The following is a 20,599-nucleotide window of genomic DNA, read 5'->3' on the forward strand; positions in this document are numbered from 1 at the left end:
CAATCACAATATATAGAGTTCTGATGTTGCATCTCAGAAACCTTGCACTGGTGCACATAATACAGAGCACTTGTATTTCCAACATTTTTCCTCCATCATGTGCTCTACTGCATATGACTCATAAACACAATTTAGCTAGGTATGAGCAAACTATAATCAGGAACAATGTACAATAAAATAGGGAACAGGGTTAAGCAAACATTAAACATAAAAGCAGTGGAAAAAGAACTCAACAAAGTGAAGGAAGCAGATAGAACGCACAGCGCACACGTCCCTGCAACACTGAGAAACATAAGTGAAACTATTTCTCTCACCACCAAACAAGAACTCGCCAAACAAATAAACTCACACGCACAACTTGACATCTTTTTAAATGAACTATCAGTTCCATCTGATCTCTACGATTTCCACAGAACTCCTATTTGTCCCAGGTGAGGCATACTAATTTTTCCTTAATGGGCACACACTTCCGATAGGAAGCTTTAAAGTGATAGCGACATATGCACCGCATCCAGGCTCTGCAGGTAAAATATGCGGTGGAACAGGGGGTCACAGCAGGGACAGCCTAGACTAGGTGACAGCGTGAGGGTTCTTTCAAGGTATTGATGTCTCTGTATGGCTTAAAAAAACTGCATCTAGAACTTTCTAGACATGCATACAAGCAGCAGTCAGTTTTGGGAGAACGCATTTCAATTTGTTTCAGGTACTCTACGATTACTGTATGGAGAGTCATTAAACCTTAATGCATTTTTGGAATTTTAGTCTTGTTTCTCTTAGTTAGCGCTAATTGTGCCAACGCCTCATTTCTCAACAGTTGCGCAAACACAAAGGACGGGGCAGGCATCATTGTGAGGTGGAATCATCACATCAGTAGCTGTGAGGTTGGTAACACATTGGTAATAATAATGAGAAAAAGAGCACACAGAACTTTTGTGCAACCGGTTAATATCTAGTGTTAATCGTTTTATACCTGCTTGTAAGGTTGATTCACACATAATTATCCCTACTTCTCCAAATAAACTTACTTTACACCTGCTTAAGATTTTACCACAGCGTCACATAAAGGAACCTTTAATTCGGACACAAGCACATTTTTCTAGCCATCAAAAATGTTGTTAATAGCATAGGGGAAGTTAGCTGCTCATGTTCTGCTTCAGCATGGAGTCGTGACTCTTCCCACTTCTCGGGTTCTGTAACTGTTCGATAAGAGACCTTTTGTAATGCTAAGTGATCATTCTAAACTATTGATTCTCTCAAGCCTGGCTTAGGCCTGGTTCTGAGTGCTAAAATATGCAAGCTGGCATGCACAAATGCGCACTGACTACCTGTCCGTGCAGTGCTCCACTAAAATCTGATTATTTCTGTCCTGTGTCAGCGTCCTGCTTTTTATCCTCAATTGTGCGGTGCTGAGTCATGGCATCCGCACGTAAGTACTTGCTACAAGAAAGAGAATGGAGGAGGTGGACATTCCTGCAGGCAGATGCATAATTATCATATAACAGTCGCAAGTAATTATAGCTGAAACATTAAAAATTAGGGTTGATTGTACATTTGTACACATAATAAAATTTAACCTTGTGTCTGTTTAAAGTCCTTGTTGCCCCTCACCCCTGAGGTTTTCTGAATACGTGCAGGGTAACGGACGTGTGCAAGAAATTATTTATTACGCATACCTGAGCTGACATTTTGCCCCAAGTGAACTCCATAATTCAGTTAATGGAACCTTCGCAATGCACTGTGTCTCCTCCCCAACCCCACCCCGACATCCATCCATGCAACAAAGCCGTAATACTAAACAGGCTTATATAACTTTAAAAATGCCCTACTGGGCCTTACCTGCTGATCTGAATCCCGACTCCTGAAGTACCAAGTTCACAGGTCCGACTGTCCAGTCCTAGTATTCCGGACGCAAAAGACACATGCTGTACCTGGCCCTTTTAGGCAGGTTCACCCCGAAACTTTTTGCTGTTTCCTAGCCTGTTTCTGTGACCTGGTATTGGTGATTTTAGGCCTCTGCGCACTTTTTCTCTGTGGTACAGTGTAAAGTGCGTGAGCTCTCTGTGTGTGTGGTGAGAGTGACCTGCCCTCCCATAGGAATGCATGGATAATATGTGTGACCATGGTAGTTCCTGATGTGTGGGGAGTGCAGGGTCGAGTTTGGTATGTGCGAACTCGTGAGATTGAATGCTGCGCAATGATGTATGCGGCATGAATGTGTCTAGTGTAGAAGTGCCAGTTCTAGAAGGTGGCATATTTGTGAAATTTGTGTCTGGCGTGTGATTGGCTGGAGGTGGCTGATGAGCCTGGCTCCAAGAGTCTGGGTGGGTCTGCCCCGGTGGTAAATGGTGTGATTAGCATGCTGATGTGAGGGGAGGGGTGCACCTGGGCCTGAATAGGGCCGGGTTTTCCCTCCACAATGCTGGCTCCACCCCCTGTGGTGCGTCTGATGTCCCTAGCATGGCCAGTGAAAGGAGTTCCCTATAACCAGTTCTAGCTGGTTCTCTCATGGGAACAGTCCAGTCGGCGCTTTTTCTGTCTGGTTGATGAGAGTTTCTAGTTGGTTGAGTCAATATGAGTGTATCGGTTTGTGAGTGAGTATGTGTTTGGTAGTGTGAATGAGTGATGTATGTGCCTCTTTTTATTGTTCTTCCTGTTCTTGGGCTGATGTTACATGAATTATATGCAGTCCTTATTTAATGAATTATGTATTTTGGTATTTTGCACATTTGACAGAGATTTTTCTATAAATATAAATGACAATAAAATAATTTCAATATAAGTAGCTGTTTCGTGGGCATTCTATATTCTTGGAACTGTTTGGTTCGTTACCATATTGGGAACTGCCTGTTCATGTTGTTCTAGTTTTATGCTGCCCTGGCGGGTTGTTCCCCTTTATCCTTTTTAGGTTCAGGGTCCCTCTTATGTTCTTTATACGAGTTCAAACTAAGGTCTGTAGGGGAAAATGGAGATGAAGATTATTCTCCACTTGGCCCCCAAATTGTTGAACTCCCTACCATTGGAATTGAGGCGAATACAGTGGGAGCCACAATCCCACAAAAAAATGAAAACATGGCTGTTCACGCAATATCTGTAGGGTCTAACCTGCCCAATCTCAGTACCTGATTACACAGCGCTGGGAAGCCTGTAGGCAGGCATGCGCTCTACAAATCCTTCATTCATTCATTTATTCATTCCCACAACATGAGCAACATGGACGCAAGGGGGAATCACTGACCCTACATTCATCCATACTTCCACATTCGAAAGATCATAGACATGACACATTTATGTAATTATGAATGTTTAATGCACATTCAGTTTGAGTGATGCAGCTGGAGCAGTACAGGGCCACGCAAACCCCACATTACAATGCTGGCTTGAGGAGGGCGAGCCAGAATTCTTCATGGAATGACAAGTCCAAAGGAAGAGGAACAGTTTAGTCGGCAGTCTGAATGCTGTGTCATTGGCGATCAAACAGCATATGGCAGTCCATATCAAGGTTCAAGGTTGAGTGTCGCAGAGTGTATCGGGGTACAGTGGAAGGTGATGATGCAGAGGGCAGAACCAAGCAGAAACCGGCCATATGAATGAATGAATTAATGAATGTTGGATTTATAGAGCGTGTGGTTACCCTGGAGCGTCCCAGCGCTGTACCACTGGGGAACCCGTCCTGGCTTTCCCTGTGAGATGGTCCCTTTACTGAGCATCCCCAAGGTGAAGCCAGGCATCCCCGGCGGTGATGGGGCCAGAGTGGAGATTAAGCAAGCTATTGCCCAGAGTTGCAGCTTGGGACCCCATGGTTAGAGTGACACAAGGCAAGATTTATCGGCCCGCTGACATTGGTCCTGCACCCGGCCGCGTCGGGAATTGAACCCTGGTCCCGGGCCGACCTCAGCCTCCGGGTCTGTTGCCTCTAACCGTGGAGCCACACTTCTCCACATATGGCGGAGATTAATACTACTGCGTCCTTCTTACCACAAAGGCAGGTTCATCCGCATCTTACTCTACAGCTGTTTCAAGTGCCTCACATGTGGGTTGTGGTGGCCGCTCTCCAGCACTGTGTGGCAGTGACACCTCAGGGGGCAGAGATGTGGATGGAGTGGTAGCAGCAGCATTCATCATCGCCAGGCCCTGTTGCAGCAATGCCATGAGGATGGTCTTCAGGTCATTGAGGAACCCAACTACCTCTCGCTGGTGTGCAGCCGTGCCAGCCACTCTTTCCGCCTGCGTTCGATCCATGTTCTCCATTAACCTCAGCATGTGTCCCAACTCTGATTAGACAGCTGCTCTAGTCTCTGAGTCAGGGCTCCAGCGATGTCATCCATGGTCCATTGGAGAGCATGGAGCAGACTGTGGGTGTCCTTTAGGGACCATGAGTGGTCCCTGATGGGACCGCTCACGGCATCTAGTTTGGCTGCCATGCAGTCGAAGCCCACCCGCACCTGTTCAGCCAGATTCTCCTGACACCCCAACAGACGGCGTTGGAAGGCCATGCATTCATCGTGGGGATCCTGGGAGGCAGCTGTGGTGGTGGGTGCTGCCTGCTGTGTGGTCTGTGCAGGGGGTGCAGTCTCATCGATGCAGCTGGGCTGCACGGCTCCTGGAGGTGTATTGCAGAGGCTGTCAATTAACTCTTGGAGGGTGTCGGAGTAGATGCTGTGGTGGTCCTCTTCGTCATCAGAGAAATACGGTTCGGGATGCTCTGCAGGAGGTGTTGATTCTCCCTCTGCAATGAGAAGGGGAGTTGTAGTTTAACATGTGTTCACATGTATGTTGGCGCATTGTACATGTTTTCATACAGAATGCGTACATTGTGGCTATTTGGGAGGTGCTGCCTATTTGATGGGGGACAGTAGACATTTCGACAACATAACGGATGTGTATTTGTACTTGTACATTATCAACTCACATTGCCCTGCAATGCCAAATGTGATTGGCCAGTTTCGACACACAAGCGGCACCAGTTGTGTCCTGTGTTCTGTTGTGGACGTGTTGCGGTTTGTACCGCATTGTTGTCAGTGTTGACGTGCTCTGCATGTTATGTGTGTGTGCTGCGTTTCGGGTGAGTTGGCCCTGCAGCTCTGATTTTGCTGCCCCTTATCTCTTTCATGCGGTGTGTCTTTTACTTCTGTGCTCATGCAGTGCGGCGATGTTGCATACTTGGGTACTTTGGTCTCTTAGTGGGAGTTGGTGGCTGGGGCATTGTTTGTTGGCAGATGTGCTCTACTTAAGTGTACATGTGTGCCATTGTGCCCATGTAATGGCTGCCTTTTTGCTGGCTCTTTGGAGAAGGAGAATGATGGAGAGTGACTCCAGCCTATCACCCCCATAGCATAGGGATTAGGACTATAGACAGGGACACTGTCTTACATATATTAGGGCATTTTCGTACCATTTTCCTTAGAGTAAGGCTTATGAATTTAAGTTAGGGGATAGATATATAAGTATTAGTCATGATTTGCTCATTTGCTAACATGCTAGGCTATTTTCCATGGAGCTATGCATATTGTGGGCTCCGTAGGCCTTAAACGAGACAGACTCCATTTTGCTTTCTGCCCGGTAGCCGAGAAGGCTTTCTAGGTCAAATGTAGTGTTTTAGTTTCAAGCTGTTGTTCGCTTGGAGAGAACCGGTTCAGGCTGACCTTTATCGAAGGAATGTATTTTTCTCCACTCCGAAGACACAACTTCAGGCCGGCCGGCTGGGAAAGTGTCCTTGGTACGGGGAGGTACAAGAATTTGGTGGGCGGCAGGTTACTGGCCGTGAATTTCCATGAAGGAACGGGCTTTGATATTAGCGAAGGTGTTAGTCAGTTTGTCAGTTAGTCCGTAGGCGGCATCTAGCCGTTAGCATCTCTGCCATTATTCATTTTCATGGTGGACGAGTCGCCATCTTTGAAGTCTGAGAAAGATTTAATACCGAAACTCTCTGAGAAAGACTGAACGAGAAGCAGCGCGGAGCGCACTGATACAGAGAGAGAGAGAGAGACGGTAGCTAATAACCAGCAAGGTTCCGGTGTCCTGAAGGGAAGCAGACGAGGTTGAGCCTAGCGGTGCAGACGTGTACTTGTGACGGCTGAGGGTGACTGCAAGGCGAGCCAGGATACAGAGACGAGAAGGGAACCTAGATGACTGCCGAGTCCAGACTTCCCACTAATAAGGTGACCTCTGCCTAACTTTAATAGAATGTGCACTCTAATCTTTACCTTTTTCTTGCAGGAGTTATGTTGCATAGTAATGTGATTTGTGTCTATTATTAATAAATACCCTAATTCATATAGAATTATTGTGTATCTGGTGTTCGTGTTCAATCTTGGTAAACTACATTCCTAGTTGAGAGTTGTTTATGTGAACGGATGAGAAATCCCGATCAGGTAAATGGTGATCAAATAAAGAGGGAGTGAGTGGACCTGTGATGCCAAGAGCAGAGAGTACACTATACAATCTGGAACTATATTCAAAGTTATTATTATAGTTTTATCCCGAGTAGACCACTGAGATATTATCCCAATAATGGTTCATAGGAATGTGGTCGTCGTTGATATGCGGCGTTAGTGAGAACGTTGGGGGGGAGACCAACGCTTATACCCACTGGATTGTGGCTTGAATAAGTGAGAACGCCAGGGAGGATACTGGCGCGTAGTTTCGCAGGATTGCGAACAGTTTGGAAAAGGGAGCATTGGGTTCTGCAGGCCCATGTGTAGACGCACCGGATTGTGTGTCAGATCTGCCCTAGGGTAGAACGGTCTGGGTCGGGGTGGCCGCGAGACCAACTGATGTGAATAAGATATTGTAGAAAATCCATACATATATATTGTCATTCCCCATCCTTAGGTGCGACCTGTATATATATCTGTATATCTATTCATTGTGAATACGATCTGAGGAGGGAAGGTGAGTATATATATCTGTATATCTATTCATTGTGAATACGATCTGAGGAGGGAAGGTGAGTACGTTTTGGCCCCTGGGGGCTGATCCCATCTAAACAGAAAATCCAGCCATTACATCTGGCGTCACAAACTGTTTACGAAGCCTGTGTGCATTGTGTTGTTTTAATCTTGTTGGTTTGCGCTCGGCTTGTACGTATAGAATTTTGTTTATAATTGTGTATATAATTTTTTTTTTTTGCGTGTCATTATGTTTGCGAAAAAATCATCGTCGGTTTTCAAGTTGCCTATTCAGATTCCCGGCTGGGAGTCTACGCCTTATGAGGCTTTAGCCCGTGAGTGGGCTGATTCTACTGGTTTGAGTGAAAATTGGTCTTCATGCTTGGAGCAGGCGGAGCGATGTGATGTGCGATGTGGTATCGTGCCTACAGAAAGCGCCAGTAGTGAAGGGTGATGACCTTCCTATTTTAGGACGCAGAGGGTGGATTGTTCTTAATGCATACAGAATATTGCATGAGAGGTTTGTTCAACTACAGAAACAGTTTAAAGATACGGAAGGACAGTGTGTTGAGTTGCAAAATGCGCATACTTTGTTGCGTTGTCAAAATAAACTGCTTGCCGACAAACTTGAAACATATCAGACCATTGCCGAAAGAGCTGCGGTCCGTATTGCACGATATAAATATAAACATCGTCGTGGGCGTGTGTCTTCCCGCAAAGTGCGTATGATTGTAGCAAAAGCTGGAATGGATTGGAACCCCGATGAATGGGACGGTAATATCTGGGATTCTCATACTTCTGACTCCTCGGCAGAGGAGGGTGACAAGCGCGAGTCTTCTCGCTCCGGACGTGATTGTAAATCTGCTTCATGTATTGATTCAACTCCTGATTGTGACCGTGCTCGTTCTTCCCGTGTGGATGACGTAGCTTGCCCTGATTGTGCTGTTAAATCTAAGATGCGGGCTTCCTCGGAAGCTCTTCCTGCAGTTTCTGCTCACCCGATTTTTCGACGAAAATTACAACAGGCCCCTGGTAATCCGGGTGGTATAGCTCTTGATTGTATTGAAGATTTTACTCAGCAGGAGGTTAGTGACATTCTGCAACGATTTCGACAACGGCCTGGTGAGGCCTTGCTTACTTGGATGGTGCGTCTTTATGAGCTTGGCGCTGCCGGTATTATGCTCGATGCTGTTGATTGCTTACGATTTTGCTCTTTGAGTTCTGATTCTACGATTCAGGATCATTTTCGGAATTATAATGGTGCTGGTCAAATTTCTTTGCTCCAGCTTGCGTCTGACGGCTGTAATCATAAATATCCAACTGAATCTGATTGGCCTACTGATGAGAAACCGTGGTACACTCTGCGCGATGCGTCGCAACGTTTAAAAGAGGAAGTCATGAAAACGGCTATCTTCCTTAGTACTGCTGACAAGTTATTGGATGGTCTTTTAACATCTTCTGTGCGTAATCGCATTATCCGTTCTTCTCCTGTTGCTTACAAGCAGGTCATGATGACATTATTGATTAACCAAACTGGCAATCCTTTGTCTGTTGTGCTTGAGTCTGTTCGTCAGCTTGGTGAGCTGGGTGAATGGTTTAAACCTGAAAGACAATCTCGACCTGAAGGTCGTACTGGTGGTGACTATAAGTTCTCTAGACGTGACATGTTCCTTGCTCTCATTGCTGATGGTGTCAAAAGGGAAGACATTGATGGCGAGCCTAATAATCGCTTATGGGACATGTTTCGTAAGCGTGGTTTGGATCGAAAGGAGGGTGCCCGTCGTGTGCGAAAGAATGAGTATGATCGTGGTTCGGATGACAGTGGTGATGAGAGACGACGTGTGAATTCTGATCGCCGTGATGATCGGCGTTATGAACGTGATGGATCCCCTCGTCGTAATGATGGGAGGGGGAGAGAGGATGATCGCGAAAGGGGAAGAGATGATCGTGTTTCTAGCAGACGACGAGATGCAAGGAGTTATTCCCCTGATGTAAGAAAGAGGGAGGATCGTAACAGACTCTCTGACCGTAACTCACAACTTTTTGAACCTGACACTAATCCGTTTCGTACTGGAGACGGATATGAACAAGACGTTCTAATACCAAAGAAAACCGAGAGCATTTACCCTGATTTGTCTTGGTTGACAGACCGCAGGAAAAATGACTAGGAAATAGGTCAAGCTCCGGTACGCAAGTGGGCCCACAGAGATTACAGACCCTATGTAGATATTGAGATTTTTTGGAAACATCGTAATATCCAAAGGGCCCGAGCGTTAGTTGATACTGGGGCGGAGGCCACTTTAATTCATGGTAAGTCGAGGAAATTTCATGGACAGTCTTTTACGATTACTGGTCTGGGTGGTAAAGAGACACCCGCGGTTCAAACTGCACTCGAAATTAAAATTGGTAGAATTCCTCGTAGAGAATACTCTGTGTTGGTTGTGCCACTTTTGGAATACATTATTGGAATTGACATTTTGAAAGGTATGACTTTGCATTTGGATGATGGGTACTATCAATTTGGTACACGACAGTACATTTCGACCAGACCCGTACGGGTTGGCCGTTTACGCATGCCACCTATTAAAATACCTTTAGCAACGAAAGTGATTTCTCAAAAGCAATATCGCATTCCAGGTGGTCATGAAGAAATTACCGCTACGATTCAGGATTTGGTTGACGCGGGAGTCATTACTCCGGTCACATCTGCTTGGAATAATCCCGTTTGGCCCGTGCGCAAAAGTGACAACTCTTGGCGCATGACTGTTGATTATCGAGAATTGAACAAAAATACACCTAAATTGACTGTTGCAGTGCCTGACATTGTCACACTGATTCAGAGAATTCAAAAGCATCCAGGTACGTGGTATGCTTCCATTGATATTGCTAATGCGTTCTTTTCAATTCCGATTGCCCCCGAATGTCAGGAACAATTCAGTTTCACATGGAATGGACGTCAAATGACGTTCCGGAGTCTTCCTCAAGGCTATGTACATAGTCCTACGATCTGTCACCGGCTGGTGGCGGAACATTTGTCTGAAGTGCCCACGAATCCACAAGTTCAGGTTTGTCATTATATTGACGACATTTTGATTCAAGGTGAAACACAGGACCAGGTGCAGTCCCATTTAGATCAAATCATTGACTGTTTGCGAGTGAAAGGCTGGGAAATCAATCCTGACAAATTACAAACTCCATCCCAAGCTGTGAAATTTTTAGGAATTAATTGGCATGAGGGTCACGGAGAGGTGATTCCACAGGTTAAACGAAAAATACTTGATTTTGCTGTTCCCAGAAACAGGAAAGAAGCTCAATGCTTTATTGGTTTGTTTGGATTTTGGCGTCAGCATATTCCCCATTTGAGTCAAATCTTGGCTCCACTGTATCGAGTCACTCGTAAAAAGAATGCGTTTGAATGGGGTGAACCTCAACAGACTGCTTTTAATTTGGCTAAAGAAGCTATTCAGTATGCTTTGGATTTGTGGCCCGTGAGTGAAGGTGATGTGGATTTGAATGTGTCCGTGGAAGGCCTGTATGCCAATTGGAGTTTGTGGCAAAAGCAGGGCAGACAAAAAGTGCCATTAGGTTTTTGGACCAAAAAGTTACCTGAGGCTGGTGAGCGTTACTCACCTTTTGAAAAACAGCTGCTTGCTTGTTATTGGGCTCTGGTGGATACCGAGCAATTGACCCTAGGCCATGCTGTGATTTTAAGGCCTGAAATTCCCATTATGCAGTGGGTTTTGAGTTCACCAAAGTCCCATCGAATTGGACATGCTCAGGAGGCTAGTGTGATTAAATGGAAATGGTACATTCAGGACAGGGCACGTGTGGGTCCGAAAGGTGTGGCGGTTTTACATGAGCGAGTGGCGCAGGCGCCCTCCAATGAGACTGAAAGTGAGTGTTCGGTTCCCGTAGTGCAGGAGTCTCCCGTGAAGTGGGGTAAATCATTTGATGATCTGTCCGCGGAGGATAGAAAACATGTGTGGTTTACGGATGGTTCTGCGAAATTCATTGGTGACAAAAGACATTGGAAAGCTGTCTCTTATAATCCGATTACACAGAAATTGTTAAGCACAACTGGAGACGGTAAGAGTAGTCAATATGCTGAACTCTATGCAGTTTACCAAGTTTTGAAACAGGAACTACCTGGTACATGTCATATTTTCACTGATTCCTGGTCCACTGCAAATGGACTAGCGGTATGGTTACCAACATGGCATTCTCATAATTGGGAATTGCATTCAAAGGAATTGTGGGGCAAAGAGCTGTGGCAAGAAATTTGGGAATTGCTCCCGCAGAGTACTGTAACAATCTTTCACGTGGATGCTCATACTCCAATTGACTCCCTTGACAAATTTTTTCATAATATTGCAGATGAACAGTCTAAAATTTCTGAGGCAGTGGTTGACATGCAGGATTCTGATTTGGCGGGATTGGCGAAGTGGGCCCATCAGAAAGCAGGACATTTTGGAGAGAAAGCCACTAGCAGGTGGGCTGCCGATAGAGGAATTCATATTCCCTTTTCTTTAATAAAAGATGTCATTCTACATTGTCCCATTTGCCAGCATTCTAGGAAAAAAGAGGTGCCTCAGATTGTTCGAGGTCACTTACATCGAGGTAAATTGCCCGCCCAAATTTGGCAGATTGATTATATTGGTCCGCTCCCTATGAGCAGAAATTGTCAATATATTTGCACAGTGGTTGATACCTATAGTGGCCTTTTGGTCGCTTTCCCTTGCAAGAACGCTACCCAAGTGAATACCATTAAAACCCTGGAGCTCATTATTCTGTACTATGGTGTCCCATTCCAGATTCAATCAGATAATGCATCCCACTTTCGTGGAAGATTGGTGCAGGAATTCTGTACGGAAAATAATATTGATTGGGTGTTTCATATTCCATATTACCCACAAGCTTCAAGATTGATTGAGAGAATGAATGGCTTGTTGAAAGAACAGTTGCGCAAGTTGACTGATGACCGGTACAGCCAGTGGAGAGATGTCCTACTTCAAGCTTTGTTAATTTTAAATAATCGTCCTTTGTTACATGCTGAATCTCCTTTAATGCGTTTGTTTCCTCCACATGTTGATGCGAAACCGAATTCTATATCAAATACTGTCATGTATTGGGAAATTACCCCCGGTGCTTTGGCTCCATGTAGAGCAACCCCAGGTTCCGCAGGCCTCGACCTGCATGCTTTAAATGATGCTAAATTTCCAGGAAAGGATCGAATCATTGTTGAAACTGGCGTTGGTGTCTGTATACCTGCCGGTAGTTTTGGATTAATTGCCCCTAGATCTGGCCTGGCCCTGAAAGGTGTACAAGTACTCGGAGGAGTAATTGACAGTGATTACCAGGGAGAGATTAAGGTTCTCCTGCTTAATAGCAGTAAGACGGATTTGTTCATCAAAAAGTCTGACCGTGTTGCTCAGTTACTGATTATGCCTGTCTTCAGTGGTGAGATCAAAAAAGGCTCTGCCCCAACGTTGCTAACTGTGCGAGGACAAAAAGGCTTCGGATCGTCTGATCTTCCTGGAGCTAAGATATGGGTGCAATCGCCTAAAAATCCTCCTGAACAGGCTGATATTATTGCGACCGGTCATGACAACACCGTTTTGGTGATGAAGCCAGGGAAAGATGGCTGGGAAGCTGTCCCAGCTGATAAATGTTACTTACGAGAATGATTAAGGCCTGTGTTTGTATTGTTTCAGATCATTCTCTGGATTGCTGCTGCAGGATGTGTCGGCGCTGGACTCCTTTTGGCCTGCTACGCCGGGAGAGGAGAGGATCTACCGACGCCGGTTGATGGGATAATAAGAGCCCCGCGGTCCGCGTGGGAAACGTCATCATACTTTTGGATTACACTCGCAAAGCGGGTGACGAACTCTCCGCATTTTTGCCTTACCCCCATGAAGTCTGTCACTGACATTTTAGCGACCTGTTTGGTTGCTGTCCCTGCATCCACCGAAACTCTACGTCACATTTTTAATATATCTAATGCCCGACCTAATGTTATTCTGGGTGACTTCGCGGCCCATGAATTTTGTCCCTCATGTACTACTCTTCCAGACCTTGATGTCCCTATACATTCCCGCATTACTACTTTTAATATTACCCCTGGAGACCTTTGCTTTATTATGACTTGTGACCCTAAAGCTATTACTGAGTGCTTGAGGCTGAAGCTCCAAGCCGCTACTTCTTTTTCAGCTCATCAACGTTTGTTATGTTCAAAGAGACTTCCTAATTCATGTCTTTCAGTTAAGAATAATATGACATGTAAACGTTTATTAGTAGCCACTAGCCATTATCGTTCAATGCTATTGCCAGCTGGATGGCTCTTTTCCTGTGGGAATTCATCTTGGCCCTATATTCCTGCGAATATTTCTGGTGGCCCATGTGCCATCACTAGATTAAGTTTGCTAATGTTTTCCTCACATCCTACTTCACATTCCCGTATTGTACGTGATTCGATGTCATTACATGAAGATTGTGATTCCTCTGTTCATCTCTTTTCCAAATCAGAATATCTTGGTTTAGCTTTTTCTATTATTGGAGTGCCTGCATTGGCCGTTTATAATGCCAAAACAATCGGCAAAATGGCCTGCTGGATGGTTAAGTCCATTAACCAAACATCTACTGTTTTATCTGATCTCTTATTAGACGCCCAAGGTGAACGTAGAGCTATTTTGCAGAACAGGGCCGCTATTGATTATCTATTGTTGAAACATGGACATGAATGTTCTGATTTTGAAGGTCTATGCTGTTTTAATTTGTCTGACCATTCTAAAGCTATCCAATCCCACATTGACAAACTCCACGACTTGACTGCAGAAATTAGAGAACATATAGATCAGGGTTTCTTTGACTGGCTTTTTAATTGGCTCCCTGACATGCATTCCCTACGACAGATTTTAGGGGGGGTTATTGTCGCCATTTGTATCTTAATAGCTATTTGTTGCTTTATTCAGTGTATCCCTTCCCTGCTGCAATTTTTTAGACTTAGTAAGGGTCGTAGATCAGTTAATTTTGTTTCATATTATTCTTCTACTGATGTTAGCTCCATTTAGTTTGTGGTTAATAGACTGGAGTCAAGGGGTGTAATGTAATGGCTGCCTTTTTGCTGGCTCTTTGGAGAAGGAGAATGATGGAGAGTGACTCCAGCCTATCACCCTCATAGCATAGGGATTAGGACTATAGACAGGGACCCTGTCTTACATATATTAGGGCATTTTCGTACCATTTTCCTTAGAGTAAGGCTTATGAATTTAAGTTAGGGGATAGATATATAAGTATTAGTCATGATTTGCTCATTTGCTAACATGCTAGGCTATTTTCCATGGAGCTATGCATATTGTGGGCTCCGTAGGCCTTAAACGAGACAGACTCCATTTTGCTTTCTGCCCGGTAGCCGAGAAGGCTTTCTAGGTCAAATGTAGTGTTTTAGTTTCAAGCTGTTGTTCGCTTGGAGAGAACCGGTTCAGGCTGACCCTTATCGAAGGAATGTATTTTTCTCCACTCCGAAGACACAACTTCAGGCCGGCCGGCTGGGAAAGTGTCCTTGGTACGGGGAGGTACAAGAATTTGGTGGGCGGCAGGTTACTGGCCGTGAATTTCCATGAAGGAACGGGCTTTGATATTAGCGAAGGTGTTAGTCAGTTTGTCAGTTAGTCCGTAGGCGGCATCTAGCCGTTAGCATCTCTGCCATTATTCATTTTCATGGTGGACGAGTCGCCATCTTTGAAGTCTGAGAAAGATTTAATACCGAAACTCTCTGAGAAAGACTGAACGAGAAGCAGCGCAGAGCGCACTGATACAGAGCGAGAGAGAGAGACGGTAGCTAATAACCAGCAAGGTTCCGGTGTCCTGAAGGGAAGCAGACGAGGTTGAGCCTAGCGGTGCAGACGTGTACTTGTGACGGCTGAGGGTGACTGCAAGGCGAGCCAGGATACAGAGACGAGAAGGGAACCTAGATGACTGCCGAGTCCAGACTTCCCACTAATAAGGTGACCTCTGCCTAACTTTAATAGAATGTGCACTCTAATCTTTACCTTTTTCTTGCAGGAGTTATGTTGCATAGTAATGTGATTTGTGTCTATTATTAATAAATACCCTAATTCATATAGAATTATTGTGTATCTGGTGTTCGTGTTCAATCTTGGTAAACTACATTCCTAGTTGAGAGTTGTTTATGTGAACGGATGAGAAATCCCGATCAGGTAAATGGTGATCAAATAAAGAGGGAGTGAGTGGACCTGTGATGCCAAGAGCAGGGAGTACACTATACAATCTGGAACTATATTCAAAGTTATTATTATAGTTTTATCCCGAGTAGACCACTGAGATATTATCCCAATAATGGTTCATAGGAATGTGGTCGTCGTTGATATGCGGCGTTAGTGAGAACGTTGGGGGGGAGACCAACGCTTATACCCACTGGATTGTGGCTTGAATAAGTGAGAACGCCAGGGAGGATACTGGCGCGTAGTTTTGCAGGATTGCGAACAGTTTGGAAAAGGGAGCATTGGGTTCTGCAGGCCCATGTGTAGACGCACCGGATTGTGTGTCAGATCTGCCCTAGGGTAGAACGGTCTGGGTCGGGGTGGCCGCGAGACCAACTGATGTGAATAAGATATTGTAGAAAATCCATACATATATATTGTCATTCCCCATCCTTAGGTGCGACCTGTATATATATCTGTATATCTATTCATTGTGAATACGATCTGAGGAGGGAAGGTGAGTACGTTTTGGCTGGGTCATAGGGGCCCCTGGGGGCTGATCCCATCTAAACAGAAAATCCAGCCATTACAGCCCATCTCCCCCATCCCCCCAGTCCATGGTCGTTACTCACCCGGGTGCTGCTGTGGCTGGTCATGTTGTAATCCACATTTGTAAAGCCCAAACTACTCACCTTATGGGTCTCAAGGCGCTGGGGTCCATTTTGGAAATTAAGTGAGCTATTGCTCAGAGTGACATGGTGCTGAGCTGAGCTGTCGCCAGAGCCAGGGATCGAACCGGGAACCCTGTGCTCCGAAGTCAGCTGCTCTGGCCGCTGCACCACACCTTTCCACTTCACATGTTGAGCTATGTCCGGTCCCCGAACTCCTACCACCGTCTGCCCACTGATGACTGTGGACACCATTTCCTCCATATCGTCCATCTCCTCCAGTGTCGCAGGACTCCCACCTCCAGTCTGCATTGCTGCCTTCCTGTTGTTGGCGAGTTTCAGCTTGGTTTTGCACTTGACATCATTCCAGTGCCTCTTGACCTCTTCCATTGTCCTCTTCAGCACTCCCATTGCATTCACCTTGTCCACGATGGACTGCCATAGTCCATTTTTGGTTGCCAATGACACAGTGGAGGTGACGAACAGTATATTGAATACTGTGTTATTTAATATAGAGAGAGGGTGAGGCTCCAGTCGAAAGCACAGTGGCTGCAAGGGGAGCCACTAGTTGACTCCTCCAGGAGTATTTTATGGGAACAATTCCTAGGAGTGTTAAAAGCCAATCAGTCCGCTTTAGAATAACAGAGACTTCCCTTAGCTAGTGCTGTCCGCTTCTGGGATGCTGATGGGTGTAGACAGGCTTGCCTTTGGTGCGTCAATGGCACGCCAGTTGTGAACATACACTGCGCATTCACGCTACAGCCTCCATTAAATAAGGAGAGCCCATGGTGCTTCTCAAGAGAAGAGGGAAGTGGCCCACCCATACCACAAGTAGAGCAGGTGAACAACAAAGAGGGTGATCACTCCAACGACATTAAGAGCGGCGTGCACTAAATACTGCATATATGCCACCCCACCGTTCGAACCTCAAAGTTTCCTACATAATAAGAGTTTATTGAAAACAGGTGCAAAGTAATGAAAATATAAACACAAGACACTAATTAAATTAAAGCAGCAGCGTTTCAGAGACTGACTAGTCAAGCCAAGTCAAGTCAGAAAATTTATATAGCGCGCTACATACCCAGAGGGTCTCAAGGCGCTTGAAGAGGGGTGGGGAATTACTGGTCAAATATCCACGTTTTAAGTTGCTTTCTGAATGCTAGGTGGTTCTGAGTAAGGCGAAGGTGAGTGGGAAGTGAGTTCCAGGTTTTAGCTACCAGGTAGGAAAAGGATCTACCTCCCATGGTGGTTTTGTTGATGCGAGGAACAGTGGCCAGGGCTTGGTTGGATGATCGTAGCTGGCGTGAGGGAGTGTAGAAGGACAGTCGTGTGTTGAGGCATTCTGGTCCGATTTCGTAGAGTGCTTTGTGTGCGTGGGTTAGGAGCCGGAAAGTGATCCTCTTATTGACGGGGAGCCAGTGAAGGTTTTTCAGGTGACCAGAGATGTGTTCTTTGCGCGGGATGTCTAATATGAGCCTGGCTGAAGCGTTCTGGATTAGTTGGAGTTTTTTCTGGAGTTTAGCGGTAGTACCGGCGTATAGGGTGTTTCCGTAGTCCAGTCGGCTCGTGACCAGAGCGTGGGTGACAGTTTTCCTAGTTTCGGTGGGGATCAAACGAAATGTTTTTTTGAGCATGCGAAGAATGTTGAAGCAGGATGAAGAGACTGCGTTGACTTGTCTATTCATTGAAAGTGAGGAATCCAGGATGACGCCCAGGTTCCGTGCGTGGTCCGTCGGGATGGGTGCTTTTCCAAGGGCTTCTGGCCACCAAGAGTCGTCCCAGGCAGAGGGGGAGGTGCCTAAGATAAGGACTTCTGTTTTATCTGAGTTCAGTTTCAGACGGCTGTGTTTCATCCATTCGGCTACTTCTTTCATTCCTTCGTGTAGGTTAGTTTTGGCGGTGCTAGGGTCATTGGTGAGTGAAAGGATCAGTTGAGTGTCATCCGCGTAGGAGATGATGTTGAGGTTGTGTTGGCGTGCGATGGCCGCGAGGGGGCTCATGTATACGTTGAAGAGGGTGGGACTGAGTGAGGAACCTTGGGGTACGCCGCAGATGACTTCAGTGGCCTCTGAGATGAAGGGAGGGAGGCGGACTCTCTGGGTTCTTCCGGTGAGGAACGAGGTGATCCATTCCAAAGCTTTTCCTTGTATTCCGATGTTTTTGAGGCGCTGTAGAAGGGTGCTATGGCAGACTGTGTCGAAGGCTGCGGAGAGGTCAAGGAGGATGAGGGCGACTGTGTCTCCATTGTCCAGGAGAGTTCGAATGTCGTCTGTTGCTGCGATGAGGACGGTTTCAGTGCTGTGTTTGGCTCGGAAGCCGGATTGTGAGGAGTCGAGGGATTTGTTTGTTTCAAGGAAGGCGGCGAGCTGGTTGTTGACCGCTTTCTCGATGACTTTGGCCGGGAATGGAAGGAGCGAGATGGGGCGGTAGTTTTTGAGTTTGGTGGGGTCAGCTGTGGGTTTCTTCAGGAGGGCGCTGAGTTCGGCATGTTTCCAGCTTTCCGGGAAGGTGGCGGAGTTGAAGGAGCAGTTGATGACATCTCGGAGGTGTGGTGCTATGATGGAGTCTGCCTTGTTGAAGATGTGGTGAGGGCATGGGTCAGTTGGGGATCCTGAGTGGATGGAGTTCATCAGGCGGATGGTGTCCTCAGTGGAGATTGGGTTCCAGTCATTGAGGGTGTTCAAGGGAGGTGGGGGTCCTGCAAGGGGTTGGGTGGGTTGGTCTTCAGGTTGGTTGTCGAAGCTGTTGTGGATGTCTGCGATTTTGTTGTGGAAGAATGAGGCTAGGGAGTCGCAGAGGGCTTGGGAGGGGGTGATGTCGTTGGAGTTGGCCGTGGGATTGGTAAATTCCTTGACGATATTGAATAGTTCTTTGCTGTTGTGGGCGTTGTTATCTAGTCGGTCCTTGAAAGCGGCTTTCTTGGCTTTTCGGATCAGTTGGTGGTGTAAGCGGGTGGCATTTTTGAAGGCTTCCTTGGTGCTGGTGGTTGGATCTTTTTTCCAGGCCTTCTCAAGGGAGCGGCAAAGTTTCTTGGATTTCTTAAGATCATCGCTGAACCAGGAGGCCTTCTTGCTGCCGAGTTTGTTTTGTCGTTTTTTCAGTGGTGCTAGGATGTTGGCGCAGTTGGATAACCATAGGGTGAGGTTGGAGGCGGCTTGATCGGGATTTGAGGAGTGGGCTGGGAGGTTAAGAAGAAGCGATGAGGAGATCTGGTCGATGGTGATTTTGTTCCAGTTTCTTTGCAGAGTTGGTTGGGGGTGGTTGTTGGGTTTGGGCTTGTTGTAGGTAAAGTGAACGCAGCTGTGGTCAGTCCAAAGGAGATTCGTGGTGTGACTGAAGGAGACATGATTGCTGGAGGTGAAGATAGGGTCGAGTGTATGACCTGCGATGTGGGTGGGGGAAGTGACAAGTTGTTTAAGTCCGAGGTTGGCGAGGTTGTCCAAACGGGTGGTGGAGTTGTGGTCGTTGTGCTTTTCAAGGTGAAAGTTGAGGTCTCCCAGAAGGATGTAATCTTTGGAGGGGAGCGCGTGTGGAGTGATGAAGTCCGTGATGTCCTCACTAAATTGAGCGCGGGGTCCTGGAGGTCTGTAAAGGAGGGTGCCTCTGAGTGTGGTCTTGGGGTCGATGTGGATCTGGAAGTGGAGGTGTTCGGAGTTGGCGAGATTGACGTCAGAGCTGGTAGAGATGCGGATTGATTTCTTATGGACGATAGCGATTCCTCCTCCTGTGTGGCCGGTACGGTCCTTGCGTATGATCTTATAATCTTCAGGGATGGCAATGGTGATGTCTGGGGCAGAAGAGGCGTTCATCCATGTTTCTGTTAGGAAGGCGATGTCCGGAGAGATGGTGTCTAGTAGATTCCATAGGTCAATGGCGTGCCTGTGGACCGAACGGGTGTTGAGCAAGATGCATTGTAGGTTGTTGGGGTCGGATATCTGTGGTGTGATCGTAGCGGAGTTGTAGACGGAGCCGTAGAATTTGCAGGAGTTGCATGAGAAAGGTCCGTGGGTTTGTCCAGGAGCAGCTTGGATGCAGTTGGGGGAGCGGCCGGGGTTAAGGGCTAGGAGGGTGGTGGCATCTTAAGTGATGCGGGAGGGGTGGGGGGAGCAAAGGCCAGGGGGTCTGGCGCTGGGCGCGGTCCAGGCGCGGACGGGCGTAGACGGGCTTACCTTTGGCGCACCTTCGGTGCGGATGGGGCGCGATCGCTGCGCGTAAACGCTGCGCGCGGGAGCGACTGTCATATATGGGAAGTGGAGGGGGAGGGGCGAGGGCGGCTCAGCTGGGAGGCGGGGCGGGCTACAGAGGACGACAACAACAAGCAAAATGGAGGCGGAGGGGTGAGCAGAGCAGAGCGCTTGGGGGAAAACGCACAATCAGCGTGAAAGTAATACAGGCAATTTAAAAGTGCATACAATCAAAGCGGCAACCAAGGCAGACAGTAGGCAATATATATGAGGCAGTTTAGATAGCAAAGCGCTGCAGAACGATACCAAGCAGGGGAGCGACCACTCAGCCCAAAAGCGAAGAGCGAGTCACAGCGTTTCCAGGTCAGGGAGCGCTGTTTGTAGTCTGTGGGAGGGCGGCTCAGCTGGGAGGCGGGGCGGGCTACAGAGGACGACAACAACAAGCAAAATGGAGGCGGAGGGGTGAGCAGAGCAGAGCGCTTGGGGGAAAACGCGCAATCAGCGTGAAAGTAATACAGGCAATTTAAAAGTGCATACAATCAAAGCGGCAACCAAGGCAGACAGTAGGCAATATATATGAGGCAGTTTAGATAGCAAAGCGCTGCAGAAAGATACCAAGCAGGGGAGCGACCACTCAGCCC

Source organism: Lissotriton vulgaris, chromosome 7 (genome assembly GCF_964263255.1).
Source record: "Lissotriton vulgaris chromosome 7, aLisVul1.2, whole genome shotgun sequence".
Lineage (NCBI taxonomy): Eukaryota > Metazoa > Chordata > Amphibia > Caudata > Salamandridae > Lissotriton > Lissotriton vulgaris.